Below are 15,237 nucleotides of genomic sequence, written 5' to 3'. Positions count from 1 at the left end.
TGTGGCGTTGACACCCATTATAATGAAATGTTTCGAAAACTAGTGAGGAACCACATCTTATCTTGTCTGCCAGTGGGACTTGACCCTTACCAGTTTGCGTACAAGGCAAAGAGATCCACGGAGGATGCTGTGGCAATGGCTTTACACGCTGTCCTGACTCATTTGGAGAATCAAGGGAACTATGAGAGACTGTTATTTGTAGACTTTAGTTCTGCATTTAATACTATTATTCTGCATAGATTGGTGCCCAAATTATTAGACCTGGGACTTACACCATGTTTGTGCAGGTGGATATTAGATTTTCTATCAAACCATTCCCAAAGGGTCAGGTTGGGTTCCCACGTCTCTGCGGATCTCATCACGAATACGGGGATGCTACAGGGGTGCGTGTTTAGCCCGCTTTTATATATTCTCTATACAGCTGACTGTGCCCCCAAATACCCCAGTAATAAGATCATTACGTTTGCATATGATACAACGGTGGTTGGTTTAATCACGGCTGGAGAGGGGGAGGTGGCCTATAGGAAGGAAGTTGAGCAGTTGGGGGAGTAGTACAGGAAAAACAACTTACTCCTTAACTTAAAGAAAACAAAAGAGATTATTGTGGACTTTAAGAAATGTAAATTGAATATTCAGCTCCTTATTATTGAGGGGAAGTGCGTGGAACAGGTCTCAGTGATTCGATTTCTGGGAATGGAGTTGAGAGATGACCTAACCTGGGGAGAAAACAGCAAAGACCTGATGAAGAGAGCACAGCAGAGGTTATATTTTCTGAGAATCCTCCGGAAATGGACCTGTTGATGGCATTTTACCATTGTACTGTGGAGAGTGTATTAAGTTATGGTCTGTGTGTGTGTGTGGTTTGGGAGCTGGTCGGCCAGGGAAAAAACAATGCTGTCCAGGGTTGTAAGGACTGCAGAGGGAATAATTGGGTGCACTCTTCCCACCTTAGATCAAATCTATGCTGTCAGGTGCCATAAGAAAGCTGCAGAGATAGCGCAGGATAGTACGCACCCTGGAAATGATCTCTTTCAGCTTCTGCCTTCTGGAAGAAGGTACAGGGTTGTAAAGACCAGGACTAGGCCGCCCGAGAAACAGTTTCTATCCAAATGCAATTCTAGTTTTAAATGCAGTATAAGGAGTCTCTATGGTATATTGTATTTTAAAATGGGATTTCAGAGTTTTTAGGGGTTTTTGAATGTCTTATGTAGATTTTTCAATTTAATTGCTCTGTATGGGACAATGACAATAAAGATATCATATTGTATCGTATCGTAAAACATTTATCATGCTGCCTCTTTTATTGCCTTTTCTTTAAACTAAGGAGTCCCAGAAGCTGCTACAGTACCTTTCCTAATACGGAAGTTCCTCGTGGAGGACATTTTGCTATAAGATTTCAAGGACTGGTGTCTATTCTCTCCCCAAAAGCTGATAAAGTAACAGATGGAGAGGAAGCACTGGGGAGAGAAGCAGGCTTAACAAGAGGAAAATCTGTAAGTGCATCACACTCAGCAATTACTTTTGATCTTGTCTGTCATATTCCCTCCTACTCACGTGTCACTCATGTCACTACCCTGGCTTACAAATTCAAATGCTGCAGGCAAAACGGCACCCAGGACTTACCAGCTGTGTCTTCAGCATTAGACATACCGGTCTACGGTCAGAGAAAGCATTGCTCATACACAGTTGGATCACTTGGGGAAAACATTAGCCTAATGTGCAGGGGGGGTTTTAAAAAGGGGAGGACTATTATTATACTGATTACAGAACTGAAATATTCCTGGTTTTCTTTTGCAGATTTTTTTCCATATACTGTTTGAGGTAGAAACCTACTAAGGTAAAAAGGTTGGATGGTTAAGTCCAGTCAAAGGTGACTATAGAGTGCGGTACTCCTCTCGCTTTCAGGCCAAGGGAGCAGGCATTTGTCCACAGACAGCTTTCTGGGTCATGTGGCCAGCATGCTTAAACTGCTTCTGGCACAATGCGGCACCGAGACGGAAGTCAGAGTGCACCACTGCCGAAGTGGTACCTATTTATCTACTTGCACTGGTATGCTTTTGAACTGCTAGGGTGGCAAGAACTGGGACAGAGCAATAGGAGCTCACTACCGTCCCGTGGGGACGCAGGTGGCGCTGTGGGTTAAAGCCTCAGCGCCTAGGACTTGCCGATCGAAAGGTCGGCGGTTCGAATCCCTGTGGCAGGGTGCGCTCCCGTCGTTCGGTCCCAGCGCCTGCCAACCTAGCAGTTCGAAAGCACCCCCGGGTGCAAGTAGATAAATAGGGACCGCTTACCAGCGGGAAGGTAAACGGCGTTTCCGTGTGCGGCTCTGGCTCGCCAGAGCAGCGATGTCACGCTGGCCACGTGACCCGGAAGTGTCTCCGGACAGCGCTGGCCCCTGGCCTCTTAAGTGAGATGGGCGCACAACCCCAGAGTCTGTCAAGACTGGCCCGTACGGGCAGGGGTACCTTTACCTTTACCTTTTTACCGTCCCGTGAATTTCAACTGCTGACTTTCCAATTGGCAAGCCCAAGAGGCTCAGTGGTTTAGACTACGGCGCCACCCATGTCCCGGGTTACCTTAAAACTACTAAAGACTATGGCCCCTTATTCACAGTAGGATGTAGTAGTAGGCAGTTGCGATCTGAAGGGGAAAAGCTGAGAGAAATTATTTCTCCAAATTCTCCTCTAAATAATTTGAAGTCAAATTAATACCCTCTATGTATTTTCTGAATATCACGCAAATATTTGTTAACTGCCTCTGGTAGCTCATAACCACTCATTCAAAGTACATTTAGTTTACCGTACTTTACCTCTGACTGAGCTATAATTCCCAAATGGAAACTACAGTTCCCAGAATTTTTCAACATTCAGCTTCATTGATGTCCATGAGTTCTAGTGTTATGAGAGAGGGAGAAAAACTGTTCTCTATCCACTTTCTCCATGCCATGCATAGTTACATACCCTTCTATCATGGCACCTCTTACTCACATTTTTTCTCAGCTAAAATGTCCCAAACCCACCAACCTTTCTTCACAAGGGCTTCGTTCCACCCTCTTGATCATTTTGGTTGTGCTTTTCCAAACCATTACATCTACAATTTACATTTTTGGATGAGGCAAACAGAACTGCACACAGTATTCCAAACGAGGTTGCATCTTAACAGCAATTTGAAATCAGTAGTTTTATTTCCAGTTCCTTTCCTAATGATCCCTAGAATGGAATTTGCTTTTTTCACAATGGCTGGGCACTGAGTCGACACCTTCATTGAACTATCCTTTATGACTCTAAGGTTTGCAGCCTAACATGCATCACTTTACATTTCTGCCCCATCCTTGGTCCTGGAATCCACCCTTTCTTCCACTGGTCAGGACTCTGGGTCCAGAGCCGGAGTGAGGCAACTGCCACAGGTGGCAGAATATAAGAGGACAAGTGGCATATTCCAGGTTCCAGCAAGATATCATAGACCTTTTGCGAGATCTTGTGAGAACCCAGAAACCACTGCCAAACAACCCAGGTAAGTTAGGATTCTGTGAGGGAGGCAGTGGGAGAGGGTGGACTGAGCCAGTGAAATGGGACCTGCCACTGTCTGGGTCAATGGTACTGCCTCCGAGATTCTCTGCATCTGTAGATCAGGGCATGTCATTAATCCTGGCACTGATCTTACTTTTGCCCTCTGCATGATGTCAGTGTTCCACATTCATTGCCTGATTCCACTACTTTGCCCCTCTTGAGCTTTGACATTATGACTAAATCATCTGACCTCATAAAAGGGGGCAATTGCCACAATAGGAAGGAGGGAGATTGATTAAATAAATAAATAACTGCACACCCCAAGCTGATTTCTTTTGAAGGGTTGTAAAATTGCCAGTGACAGCAACACTATTGTATGATTTTGCATGCTGGTTAATGCTTATAATTTTAGCAAAGCATTTCAATAGTACTACATGATTAGGAAAATGATGTGCTATGCAGGCTTGCATTCATAATGTTGAACAGGGACTGGGGGGGGGGAGTGAATAAGGATGCTGCTGGCATCATTCTGTTGCTGCTCTTCCTGCTTTTGTTTCTTTTTGTATGTGTGTATGTGTGTGTGTGTTTTCATGTAAGAAGGGTACAAAGAATCTTTGACCGTGTAATTACATCAAACAAAAACATGGTATAATTGAGAGTCTTTGTCTCATTTAGGTTAAGGTCAATTCCAAAGTGTGTGTGTGTCTGTGGTGTGGTGTTTGTCAATACAAGTCCCTCACACCCCCAGCAGATTTTGATAGTACACATGTCCAGACCCCAGACTAGGGATAAATCAGTCAGCTTCCATATGCTCCATATATTGTCCATGCATTGGTAACCTCATGGTTGGATTACTGCAATTTGTTCTATGTGGGGCTGCTCTTGGGGTTGTTGTGGAAGCTGCAGCTGGTACAAAATGCAATGGCTAGGTTGTTTGTGAGAGCAAACTACCCATCAGCATATAACATGCTACTTGTGGGATTGCACTGGCTGCCAATCCACTATTGGTCCAAGTTCAAGCTGCTGGTACTTATACAATGCTCTCTACAGCTCAGGGCCTGGTTTCTCTCTGTCACACACACACGTGTAAACATAACACACAGGTACTACAGGAGCAACCATTCATAGACATACAAGCACAACATGATATTAAAGTAGCCAAGAGAAGAAAAGATGGTGGTTGCCGGTCGACTGCAAGAACATAGGATAACCTATTCAGTGGGAAGCATGGACCAGATTACTTGAGAGACCTGTTTCCTTATACTGTAGAGTTGGAAGGGACCCCAAGGAACATCTAGTCCAACTCCCTGCAATGCAAGAATCTTAACTAAAGCATCCATGACGGATGTACACCACTTTGTGTGTACATTTCATGGACCAAAACTACATTGCAAAATCCAGAAAAGTACATAATACAATCTGGAGTTGTGTTGTGATGAACAATCAAGTTTGGGTTCTAAACTGCAATCATGTGGAAATCTGGAGATACATCGGAAACATTCACTGGAACCACCAGAAAGTTCACTGTTAATTCAGTACAATTTATCTGTGTCTCTTGTAAGGGGGACATGTCAAACTCAGATAATCTTTGCATGAGTGATTCTGTCAATCAGGCTATTCTTCCAGACTTAGTTCACCAGAAAAGGCATCACAAAGCTGGAAGTGGATGGACTGACAGAGTGCAAAAGCATGCATGTTTGGTCAAAAATTATCCACACTGAGTACAGTAAGAACATAACATGAGAAGTGCCTGCAGGATCAGGCTAAAGGACCATCTATCAGAATGGCCAGATATACAGTGGTACCTCTGGTTACGAACTTAATTCGTTCCAGAGGTCTGTTCTTAAGCTAAAACCATTCTTATCCTGAGGTGTGCTTTTGCTAATGGATTTCCGTTTGCATCCTGGGGCAAAATTTGCAACCAGGAGCAGTTACTTCCAGGTTAGCGGAATTTGTAACCTGAAGTGTTCGTAACCAGAGGTACCACTGTATGTCCATGTAACGGTGACATCCACAAGCATACCACCTCCATTCAGAAATATACTCCCGGGAAAGTGGGTATGCACAGGATGGCAACCTGGGTTTGGAGAACCTGTAACCTTGTAATAATAATAATAATAATAATAATAATAATTATTATTATTATTATTATTATTATTATTATTATTATTATATTATTTATACCCTGCCTATCTGGCTGGGTTTCCCCAGTCACTCTGGGCAGCGTGTAGGACATAAAAAATTGTAAAACAGTAGAAATTTAAATTTTCATGATAAAGGAGTGCCTTCAGATGTCTTCTAAAAGTCAGATAGTTGTTTATTTCTTTGACATCTGATGGGAGGGCGTTCCACAGGGCGGGTGCTGCTATTGAGAAAGCCCTCTGCCTGGTTCCCCACAACCTCACTTCTTGCAGTGAGGGAACTGCCAGAAGGCCCTCGGAGCTGGACCTCAGGGTCCAGGCTGAACAGTGTCTGGGCTGTTATTAAACAGCAGCAAGAGCTTTCTGGCAGTAAAGAGCTGTTTGATGGTAGAATAGACTCCCTTGGAAGGTGGTGGACTCTCCTTCATTGGAGGTTTTTAAGCAGAGGTTGGATGGCCATCTGTCCTGGATGCTTTAGTTGAGATTCCTGCACTGCAGGGGGTTGGACTAGGTGACCTTAAGGGTATGAGATAACTAGCCTCATATAATCAAAATGCTTAAGGCTAATGAACCCAAGACAAGGTCAATGCCATAGAGTAAGAGACCCTGCCAGGCTTAGCTAGGTAACACACCTTCCCCCTTGGAGGAAGGAAGTCAAGTCTATTCTTGTGCTTCTGCACCAAATTATTTAGGAACGTTCAGCACTTTGGACTACCTGTGTTTTCCGACTGCTGTTTGGAAAAGCACATCAATCTGACCTTTGAGGAGTTCATAAGTAAACCATTTTTAACTTATCAAATGTATGGTCTTTTACTATGCCTAGGGAAGTGGGAACTTTGGAAGGAACTTAGAAGGGGATATCTTTTAATGAAAAAGAGGCATAGTGCCATAGCACCATAATACTTGTTGTTGTTATTCATGATGATGCTACTGCTGCTGGTGCTATAGCACTACAACACTATACAATACAGGACTGCAATAATGAAAACAATTCTGATCACTACCATTTTATTAGTGTGCCTAATGTCAGTTATCAGAAAGGGTGCTTATTATAATAATAGCATTACGAGTTTGTGGGGTGCCTGGACCCCCCCCTTCTGGTTCCTAAACTCCCCCTTCTAATTCATAGGTGCCAGATACTGGATTTAGCATGTTAAAATTAACCCAGAAACAAAGATGGATCCAGTAGTAGCTCCAAAGTACAAAGTTCTATTGTTGCAAGTACTTGGGGTGTGGGGCTGAAGGAAGAAAGATGACTGCCTTTCACTGTTTGCAAAGTCAGTGAGACTTTACTGAACACTGATGGTTTCTGGAAGGCAAAGCATGCACAAATGAGACCTCTTAATATGCATATACTAAATTAAAAAAGACTTGCAAAGGCAACATTGTTGTTTTTCCCCCACTCACTCCGCAAAATGGTCTTCATAGGCCCAAATTCTGCCTTTGCTCTTCAAAGCATGTTGGCTGTTTTTATCAGTCTGCTTTACCACCACCTTCTCACTTCTGCACCTGTCTCTTTGACCATCATCAAGCATCTGTGGATAAGCTAACATCTTTGTAGTTCAGCTCTGCACATCACCAGAATGCTTGACCTCAATCTTAAAGCCCAAAGGAATGTGTCAGCTGGAGTCTGACTTCTCATTAAATTACTAATAAGTTCTACCTTCTGAATAAAGCTTCCATTCCTCTGCATGCTTGTTTTGCATGTTTAAGGGAATTTGCTACTGCAATTGGGGGAGGGGATTAAATTTAGGTTAAATAATGTGGTTCCCTCATTTTCAAATCTCCATCTCAGAACTCTGGAAGCCTTCCTGAAATATGCCATGCCTTTGATGAATCCCCTTATGAATCATGCTTGCATGAATGAACATTATCTATCTGTGCAATGCCTTGTATTTTAAAATGTATCACAGTATCTCATCTTTTTAACACTTTCATACCAAAAGTTCTTCACACTCACAATAAATATATCACAATTGCTGCTTTTACAGCTTTATATTACCCAGGGAACGTGCTGGTACTCTTTACATTTCCTGTGTAGGGATGCGGGTGGCACTGTGGTCTTAACCACTGAGCCTCTTGGGCTTGCTGATCAGAAGGTTGGCAGTTCGAATCCACATGACAGGGTGCGCTCCTATTGCTCTGTCCCAGCTCCTGCCAAAATAGCAGTTCGAAAGCATACCAGTGCAAGTAGATATATAGGTACCATTGTGGCAGGAAGGTAAATAGCGTTTCCATTTGCTCTGGTTTCTGTCACAGTGTTCCGTTGCACCAGAAGCAGTTTAGTCATGCTGGCCACATGACTCGGAAAGCTGTCTGAGGACAAACACCGGCTCCCTTGGCCTGAAAGCAAGAGGAGCGCCCCAGCCCATAGTCACCTTTGACTGGTCTTAACCGTCCAGGGGTCCTTTACCTTTACCTTACATTTCCTGTATTTGTTATACTTGCTCGCTGGATCATCGCCTTGTCGTGGTGAGTGGGGTTGCACATTCCTACGTCCCTTGTGAGCGAAACCGTCGGGAATCTCGTACTCCCAGCAGGGTCACCCAAGGTGGTAAGGTCAAAGGGAAAGAGCTAGACAAAGAATGATCCAAGAAGTCCTCAATGGCAGAACAGGCGGATGATAACAAGCGGTATGTTACAATGGCTGTGAAGGCGGATGAAGGCTGCAGCAGATAAGAATCTACCGGTTGTAGTGGCTGCTCATGCCATCAGAACAGAGCCTTACTGTGAAGACTGTGCGTTGGTCAGCGTGCGCTGATCTACAAACATAAAACAAATTCACACACAGGCATCTTCCAAAAACCCATCCCAAACCCAAATCCCAAAAGTCCCATGGCAATCAGCAAATGGTAATGGGGGCAGAATCGTGAAATCTGGAAGCCCCTAACACATGGGCGGTGAATACAGATTCAGTCGTTCTGACTCAAGAAATGAGGCAGTTGAGCAGCTCGACAGCTGTATCCATGATTGAGCAGCCGTTTTTAGGATCCACTCTGCTCACCCCGAAAAGGGGGAGGGGCTAGAAAAGGTGCCCTAAACAATGTCTGCCTCCCTTTTTCTCTGACTGGATTAGCGTGCCCAGTGGGGTCACCACCCAGTGGTCGTAAAAGACAACTGAACTTTGAAACATGGAATATACGGACTTTGTTGGATAACACAGATAACGAGCGTCCTGAATGCAGAACTGCCATCATTGAAAGAGAGCTGCGACGTTTTAACATTGATTTTGCAGTGCTTTAAGAGACTTGAAGAGCAGGCGAGGAACAACTGAAGGAAGAAAAAGGAGGCTACACATTCTTCTGGAAAGGTCTATCTGAACAAGAACGTCGAATACATAGGGTAGGCTTCGCTATCAAAAACGATCTTGTGAAGCTCCTGTGAGAAGCCCCTACCAGCATTAATGAGCGACTCTCAACCCTTCAAATAAAACTCACCAAAAACCAACAGGCTACTATTCTCAGCGCTTATGCACCAACACTTGATGCCGATGAAGACATTACATAAAAAATTTACTCTCAGCTGGATACCGTCCTATCAGAGATGCCTAAGGAAGATAAAATTATCCTCCTGGGTGATTTTAATGCAAGAGTTGGGTGAGATTTCGATCTGTGGCCTGGGACTAGTGGGAAAAAAAGGAACTGGTAATAGTAACCAGAATGGAATCTTACTTTTGACGATATGTGCAGCGCACAACCTTGTTATTACCAACACACTCTTTCGACAGAAAAATAAATTTAAAACTTCATGGAGGCATCCTCAATCAAACCACTGGCACCTCTTAGACTATTGTCCGTGCTAAAGATCGCCGTGATGTGCTCCTTACCAGAGCTATGACGAGTGCCGATGACTGCTGGACAGATCACTGGCTAATATGCTCCATGATGGCTATCAAGATTATACCTCAACGCAGGCTTCAAGGAAGGAAACCAAGGTGCAAAATGAACACTCAAACCCTTCAAGATCCCATAAACGGGATTGCTTCCAAACAGCTCTTAAGGACTATCTGCTTTCAGAATGCCCTGATAACATCAAGGAACACTGGACCAAGCTAAAAACATCCATTATTGCAGCCTGTGAACAAACTATTGGATACCAAACCAAGAAACACCAGGACTGGTTTGATGAGAATGACAGTGAGATTGAACGCATGATTGACAAGGAAAGGAAGGCCTTTCAGATCTGGCAAAGAGATAGAAACTGTCCCATTAAGAAAAAAACCTAAGCCAACTCTAAGGCTGAGGTTCAAAGAAGAACCAGAGAAGTAAAAAGCACCTGGTGGATAAAAAAAGCTCAAGAGATCCAGCACTTAGCTGACACTCATGATGCACAGAGTTTCTTTAAAGCCACAAAGACCACCTATGGGCCAATAAATCATGGCGTATGCCCTCTGCTCAGCAGACAGTAGCATGCTTCTAAAAGATAAAGAAGCTATTGCACTGCATTGGAAAGAACATTACCACCATCTCTTTAACCGCAACTCCCCTGTAGCTGCTGAGGTCTTCTCACAAATTCTACAAAAAACAAGTTAGAGATGAGCTTGCAGTATCTCCAAATCTGGGAGAATTGTGTACAGCTATTAACCAAATGAAAAACAACAAAGCCAGTGGATCTGATGGGATACCTGGCAAAGTCTTCAAAGTGGTTGGAATTGAACTTACACAACTTCACAAGCTCATTGAAAAAATCTGGGAAAGAGAGGAGATCCCAGCAGACTTTAGGGATGCCAAAATTATCAATCTCTTTAAAAAAGGTGACAGAACTGATTGCAGAAAACTATTGAGGCATCTCTCTATTAGCTGTGGCCAGCAAAATTCTTGCAACAATCTTAGCAAACCGTCTCTTAACAATATCAGGGGTGACCCTTCCTGAATCCCCAAATGGTTTTTGACCTTCTAGGGGGACAGTGGACATGATTTTCACCACTCAACAGCTTTAAGAAAAATGCAGAGAGCAAAACCAACCCTGTATATGGCGTTTATTGACCTAAGATTCCAACACTGTAAATTGTAATGCCCTGTGGACTGTCCTTCTGAAAACTGGCTGCCCAGATATATTTGTGAACATCATTTGGCTCCTCCATGATAATATGACAGCAACAATTGCAGATAACAATGGCTCTCAAAGTGAACCATTTGCAGTGGGATCAGGTATTAAACAGGGTTGGTTACTGCCCCAACTCTATTCATTATTTTCATTGCCATAATCCTACACTTTGTCGAAGGGAAACTCCCCACCAGAGTAGAAATCATATATCGAACAGATGGAAAGCTCTTTAATCTGAGCAGGCTGAAAGCAAAGAGTAAGGTTACCGTAACTTCTGTCATAGCTCTTTAGTATGATGATGACAACGTAGTGCGTGCACACTCAGAGGATGACTTCCAAACCATCCTAAATATCTTTGCAGAAGCTTACAAAAAGCTTGGCCTATTGCTCAATATCCCAAAAATCAAAGTGCTGCACCAACAAGTACAAAATAACTCCTCAGTAGCACCACAAATCCAACTCAATGGTGTAACGTTGGAAAATTTTGATCACTTCTCCTACCTGGCAGTTATCTTTCCACAAGGGCTTACATTGATGCCAAAATCCAGCATCGCCTGAGCTCTGCGAGTGCGGCTTTCTCCCAATTGGAGTGCAGAGTGTTTGAGGAGCAGGACATTCACAGGGAAACCAAAATGCTTGTTTACAAAGCTATTGTATTACCAACCTTACTGTATGCTTGTGAAACATGGACCACTTATAAACGCCCTCTCCAGCTCCTTGAAAGATTCCATCAACAGTGTTTCCAAAAAAAATTACACATCACTTGGGAAGACAGGCGAACTAATACCAGTGTACTGGAAGAAGCACAGATCACCAGTGTTGAAGCAATGATTCTTCAACTTCGTTGGACTGGTCATGTTGTGTGGATGAGAGTCTTCCAAAGCAACTACTCTATTCCGAACTTAAAAATGGAAAGCTTAATGCTGGTGGTCAACAAAAGAGGTCTCAAGGCAAATTTTTAAAAATGTAGTATAAACACCAACAATTGGGAAACACTTGCCTGCGAGTGCTCCAATTGGAGAAGAGCCTTTACCAAAGGTGTCATGGGCTTTGAAGACACTTGAACTCTGGACACAAGGGAGAAATATCCTAAGAGGAAGGCACGCTTGGCAAGTCCACACCGAGATCAACTCCTGCCCAGAAACCAATGTCCCCACTATGGAAAGACATGTGGATCCAGAATTGGCCTCCACAGTCACTTCCAGACTTATTGTTAAAACGTGTTTATGAAGACAATCTTACTCGGCTACGAGTGATCACCAAAGAAGAAGAAGTATTTGTTATTAACTTCTCAAGGTGAAATCTTAACAGACTAAAAGAAAATCAGAAAGTGGAACAAATCCTATTCAGTGTGCAGTTGTACTTCTGGTTACGAACTTAATTCATTCTGGAGGTCCATTCTTAACCCAAAACTGTTCTTAACCTGAGGTGTGCTTTCGCTGATGGGGCTTCCTGCTGTCGCTGGTGCGCAATTTCTGTTCTCATCCTGGGGCAAAATTCTCAACCCGAGGTACTACTTCCGGGTTAGCGGAGTATGTAAGCCAAAGTGTTTGTAACCCGAAGCGTTTGTAACCTGAGGTACCACTGTATAGTGGAGGAGACCATGCCTTGTGATGGAGTCCTTAATAAAGTTTATCTTGAGTATATGGCGGGCCCACAACTTACACTCACTATACTTACGTGACTGCAGCTTACCATGGGTGGAGGAAAGTTATAAATAAATGAAGAGTAGGGAAGACCTACTGCAGAAAGAGCTTTTAAAGCTCTCCACCTTACAGGGTTCTGAGAACCCTCATGTTAGTGATGGGCCCAGAGTACATAATATATAACCATAATTTGTCCACAACATGCAAAAATATGTCCCCATATCCCTTTTTAAATTGTTTAATCTTTCCTTCTCAGATACATAAAAACAAAGGGTTGGAACTACCTCCAGGCTATACCACTTGAGGCTTTTAGAAGAGAAAGAAAAGGCAAATGAGCTAGCTGAGGAGCTAAATGGCGGCATAAGTATTTGTCTCCGATCGCCACAAGATAATAAACACTTTGACTGTTTTCAAAAAGAGATTCAACAAGTGAATTGCTATTGTCTGCAGGGACACCATCTCCTTGATCAGGAAGCCTCTTGACCTTGAGAAAGGCTTAGAGTGTCTTTCACTGGTGTTGGGCCAGAAGACAGATCAGTGATGCTACTGGTCTATTGATCACTCTGTTGCATCTCTAACCAGGCTGACCAAGGTAGTCTCTGGAATATTGTTGGAGGACCATAAAATGATAATCTTGGGTGATTTCCATCTCCATGTGGAGGCTGCTGATGGGCCAGCTCAAGACTTCATGACCTCCATAACAACCACAGGTCTCTCTCACTTTACCATCAGTCCAACACAGGAGGCAGGGCAAACTCTGGATGTGATCTTTGCCCAAAGTGATATGAGGGATTTACTGAAGATAGAAGGAGTACAATGGCCAAACCATTATCTGGTTAAGTTTCGACTGACAATGGCAGTGCCGCTCTGAAGGGAGGTATGGCCTGCCCTATTTGATATGTCCCTGAATGTCCTGAGGGATTTTCTAGTTGCACTGGTGATCCTGTTGAAGCCCTTGCCGTGGAATAGCAAGATGAAACAGACATGATCATTCCTGCCCTGGGCATCCTTGCCGGTGTTTTGGAGCTTGAGAGGCTCTTTGGTACTTTGAGGTGCTCCAGACTATGAAGCAGGCTGGATGAGAACTGGAGTGCAGGTGGTGCAGGTCTCATTCTGAAGCCTACGGAAAACTGCCTACTATGTGGCAGTGTGGGCAGTGAAAAAAGCTCATTTTGTAGCTCACATTGCACCCTTTAGAAGCCAGCCATTAGAATTATCTCTGATGATGTGGCGGTTATTGATATATATTCAGTGGCCTGTGTTTGCCTGAGCTTGAATCTGGACTAAGGATTCTGAGGCCCCCGTGTTCTAATTCAATACATAAAATGCAATCACAGAACATTTCAGGATTTGGGCCACTGCCATTGGTTTTTAAACTCTAAGTTATGATCTGCAGCTTGGGAGTTTAGACAGCCAATCACATTGAGAGTGGGAGTGGCCCAGGCCTTCAGAAATGTACATAAGCAGTTGCTTTGCTGTTATTGTCCAGTTCTGTTAGTTCAATAAAGGTTCTTGCTGTTATCACTGTGTCTAGCTTTGTGGGAACCCACCTACACTTCAGTCACTGACTCCCATTGTTGGGGAGGGACTTCTGGAGATCCTGAAGACCCACTACAGCCTGTAACTTTGCAATACAGATGTGTGTTCCATGAATTCACTGCTGCACTCAGAGAAGCTGGAATCAAATATAGATGGGGTTACCTCTTCAAACTGCTGATAACACATGAAGGAAGAACTAAAGCTGCAGTCACCCACCTTGAAGCAAAAAATAAATAAAAAAATGGACCAGTTACAGCTTCAGCCAAAAGGAGATAAATACACAGAGGAGCAGAAGACAGAGGAGAGGACACTGATCCTGAAGAGGGAAGAAGGCGCGGGGGGGAGGGGGAGAGGAAAAAAAGGAGAAAAGAACAAAACTAAGAAAATGGCTGCAAAAACAGCAAAAACAGCAGCAACAGCAGCCTTTGATGGATTCTGTCCTGCTTGAAAACCAGAACAGGCAGTGTGGTTAATGGTTTTAAGGCCCCTCTAATCAACCTTCTTAGAGGCATGTGTCATGACTGCTCCTTGTCACTGTTGTTATTTGCAGTGGTGATATAGGTGCCAGGCAATTGACTGTGAGAAGATTCTTCTATTAAAGGCATCATCTGATCCCTTTGCAGATGATACTTCTAATGCTACAGAACCCAAAAGAAGCTCATTCTTTCTAGTCAACCAGCTGAATGCTTTCCACCGAGTCACAAATTACTCAAAATCCAGAATTCTCTTTTCTAATGAAGAAGCAGCAGAAAATGGATTTTATCTACCATATTTACTCAAGACTAACGTGCCATCGAATCTAATGTGCAACTCAATTTTCAGAACCTTGAAACCAAAAAAAGTATTTGCTGGCAAATGTAAATGTGCCATCAAATCTAATGAACACCTTAATTTTTCCAACGTAATTTGGCCAAAAAAGATGAGCATTAGATTCAAGTAAATACGGTATTTCATTTGGCTGGGGGGGAAAGCCCGGCTTATACCCCACCCATCTGACTGGGTTGCCCCAGCCACTTGGGGTGGCTTTCAACATAATATAAAAACACAATGAAATATCAACCATTAAACCATTAAAAACTATACAGGGCTGCCTTTAGATGTCTTCAGAAAGTTGTGTAGTTGTTTATCTGTTTACAAAGTTGTGAATGTTTTGGACCACTGTTTCTGACACCATTTCCAAGATCACTAAAAACTTCATACCCTCCAACATTTATCCAAGGAAAATAGAGACGTCCCATTCCATAATGATAATTTTACTATTTTCTCCAATGAAAATGGCGGCATCCTAAGGAAAAGTGGGAGATTTCGGGATCAAATCAGAAACCCAGACAGCTTCTCTAAATCAGAGATGTCCCT

General features: G+C 43.4%; 2 long non-coding RNA genes across 3 annotated transcripts in view; both read right to left on the bottom strand.

The window, feature by feature from the left end:
- The window catches only part of LOC310836824, a 57,595-nt gene that overhangs the window by 19,702 nt on the left and 22,656 nt on the right, over positions 1 to 15,237 (bottom strand). Inside the window, exon 4 of one of the 2 annotated variants that reach the window (XR_014560233.1) lies at positions 14,024 to 14,197. The exons of the other annotated variant lie outside the window; for it this stretch is intronic. This is a non-coding gene — a long non-coding RNA (uncharacterized lncRNA). Of the gene's footprint in view, positions 1 to 14,023; positions 14,198 to 15,237 lie in introns of those variants that run through there. 2 annotated transcript variants of the gene reach the window in all.
- LOC310836849 lies at positions 6,632 to 9,272 on the bottom strand. Its single transcript, XR_014560265.1, has 2 exons — positions 7,653 to 9,272; positions 6,632 to 6,959 (listed from the first exon to the last, which is right to left on the bottom strand). It is a non-coding gene; the product is annotated as an uncharacterized lncRNA (long non-coding RNA).

Source organism: Podarcis gaigeae, assembly GCF_964106915.1.
Source record: "Podarcis gaigeae genome assembly, chromosome: Z".
NCBI classification, from domain to species: domain Eukaryota; kingdom Metazoa; phylum Chordata; class Lepidosauria; order Squamata; family Lacertidae; genus Podarcis; species Podarcis gaigeae.
Note: the sequence above shows the minus strand (reverse complement) of the source record. Positions and strands in the feature narration are given on the sequence as shown.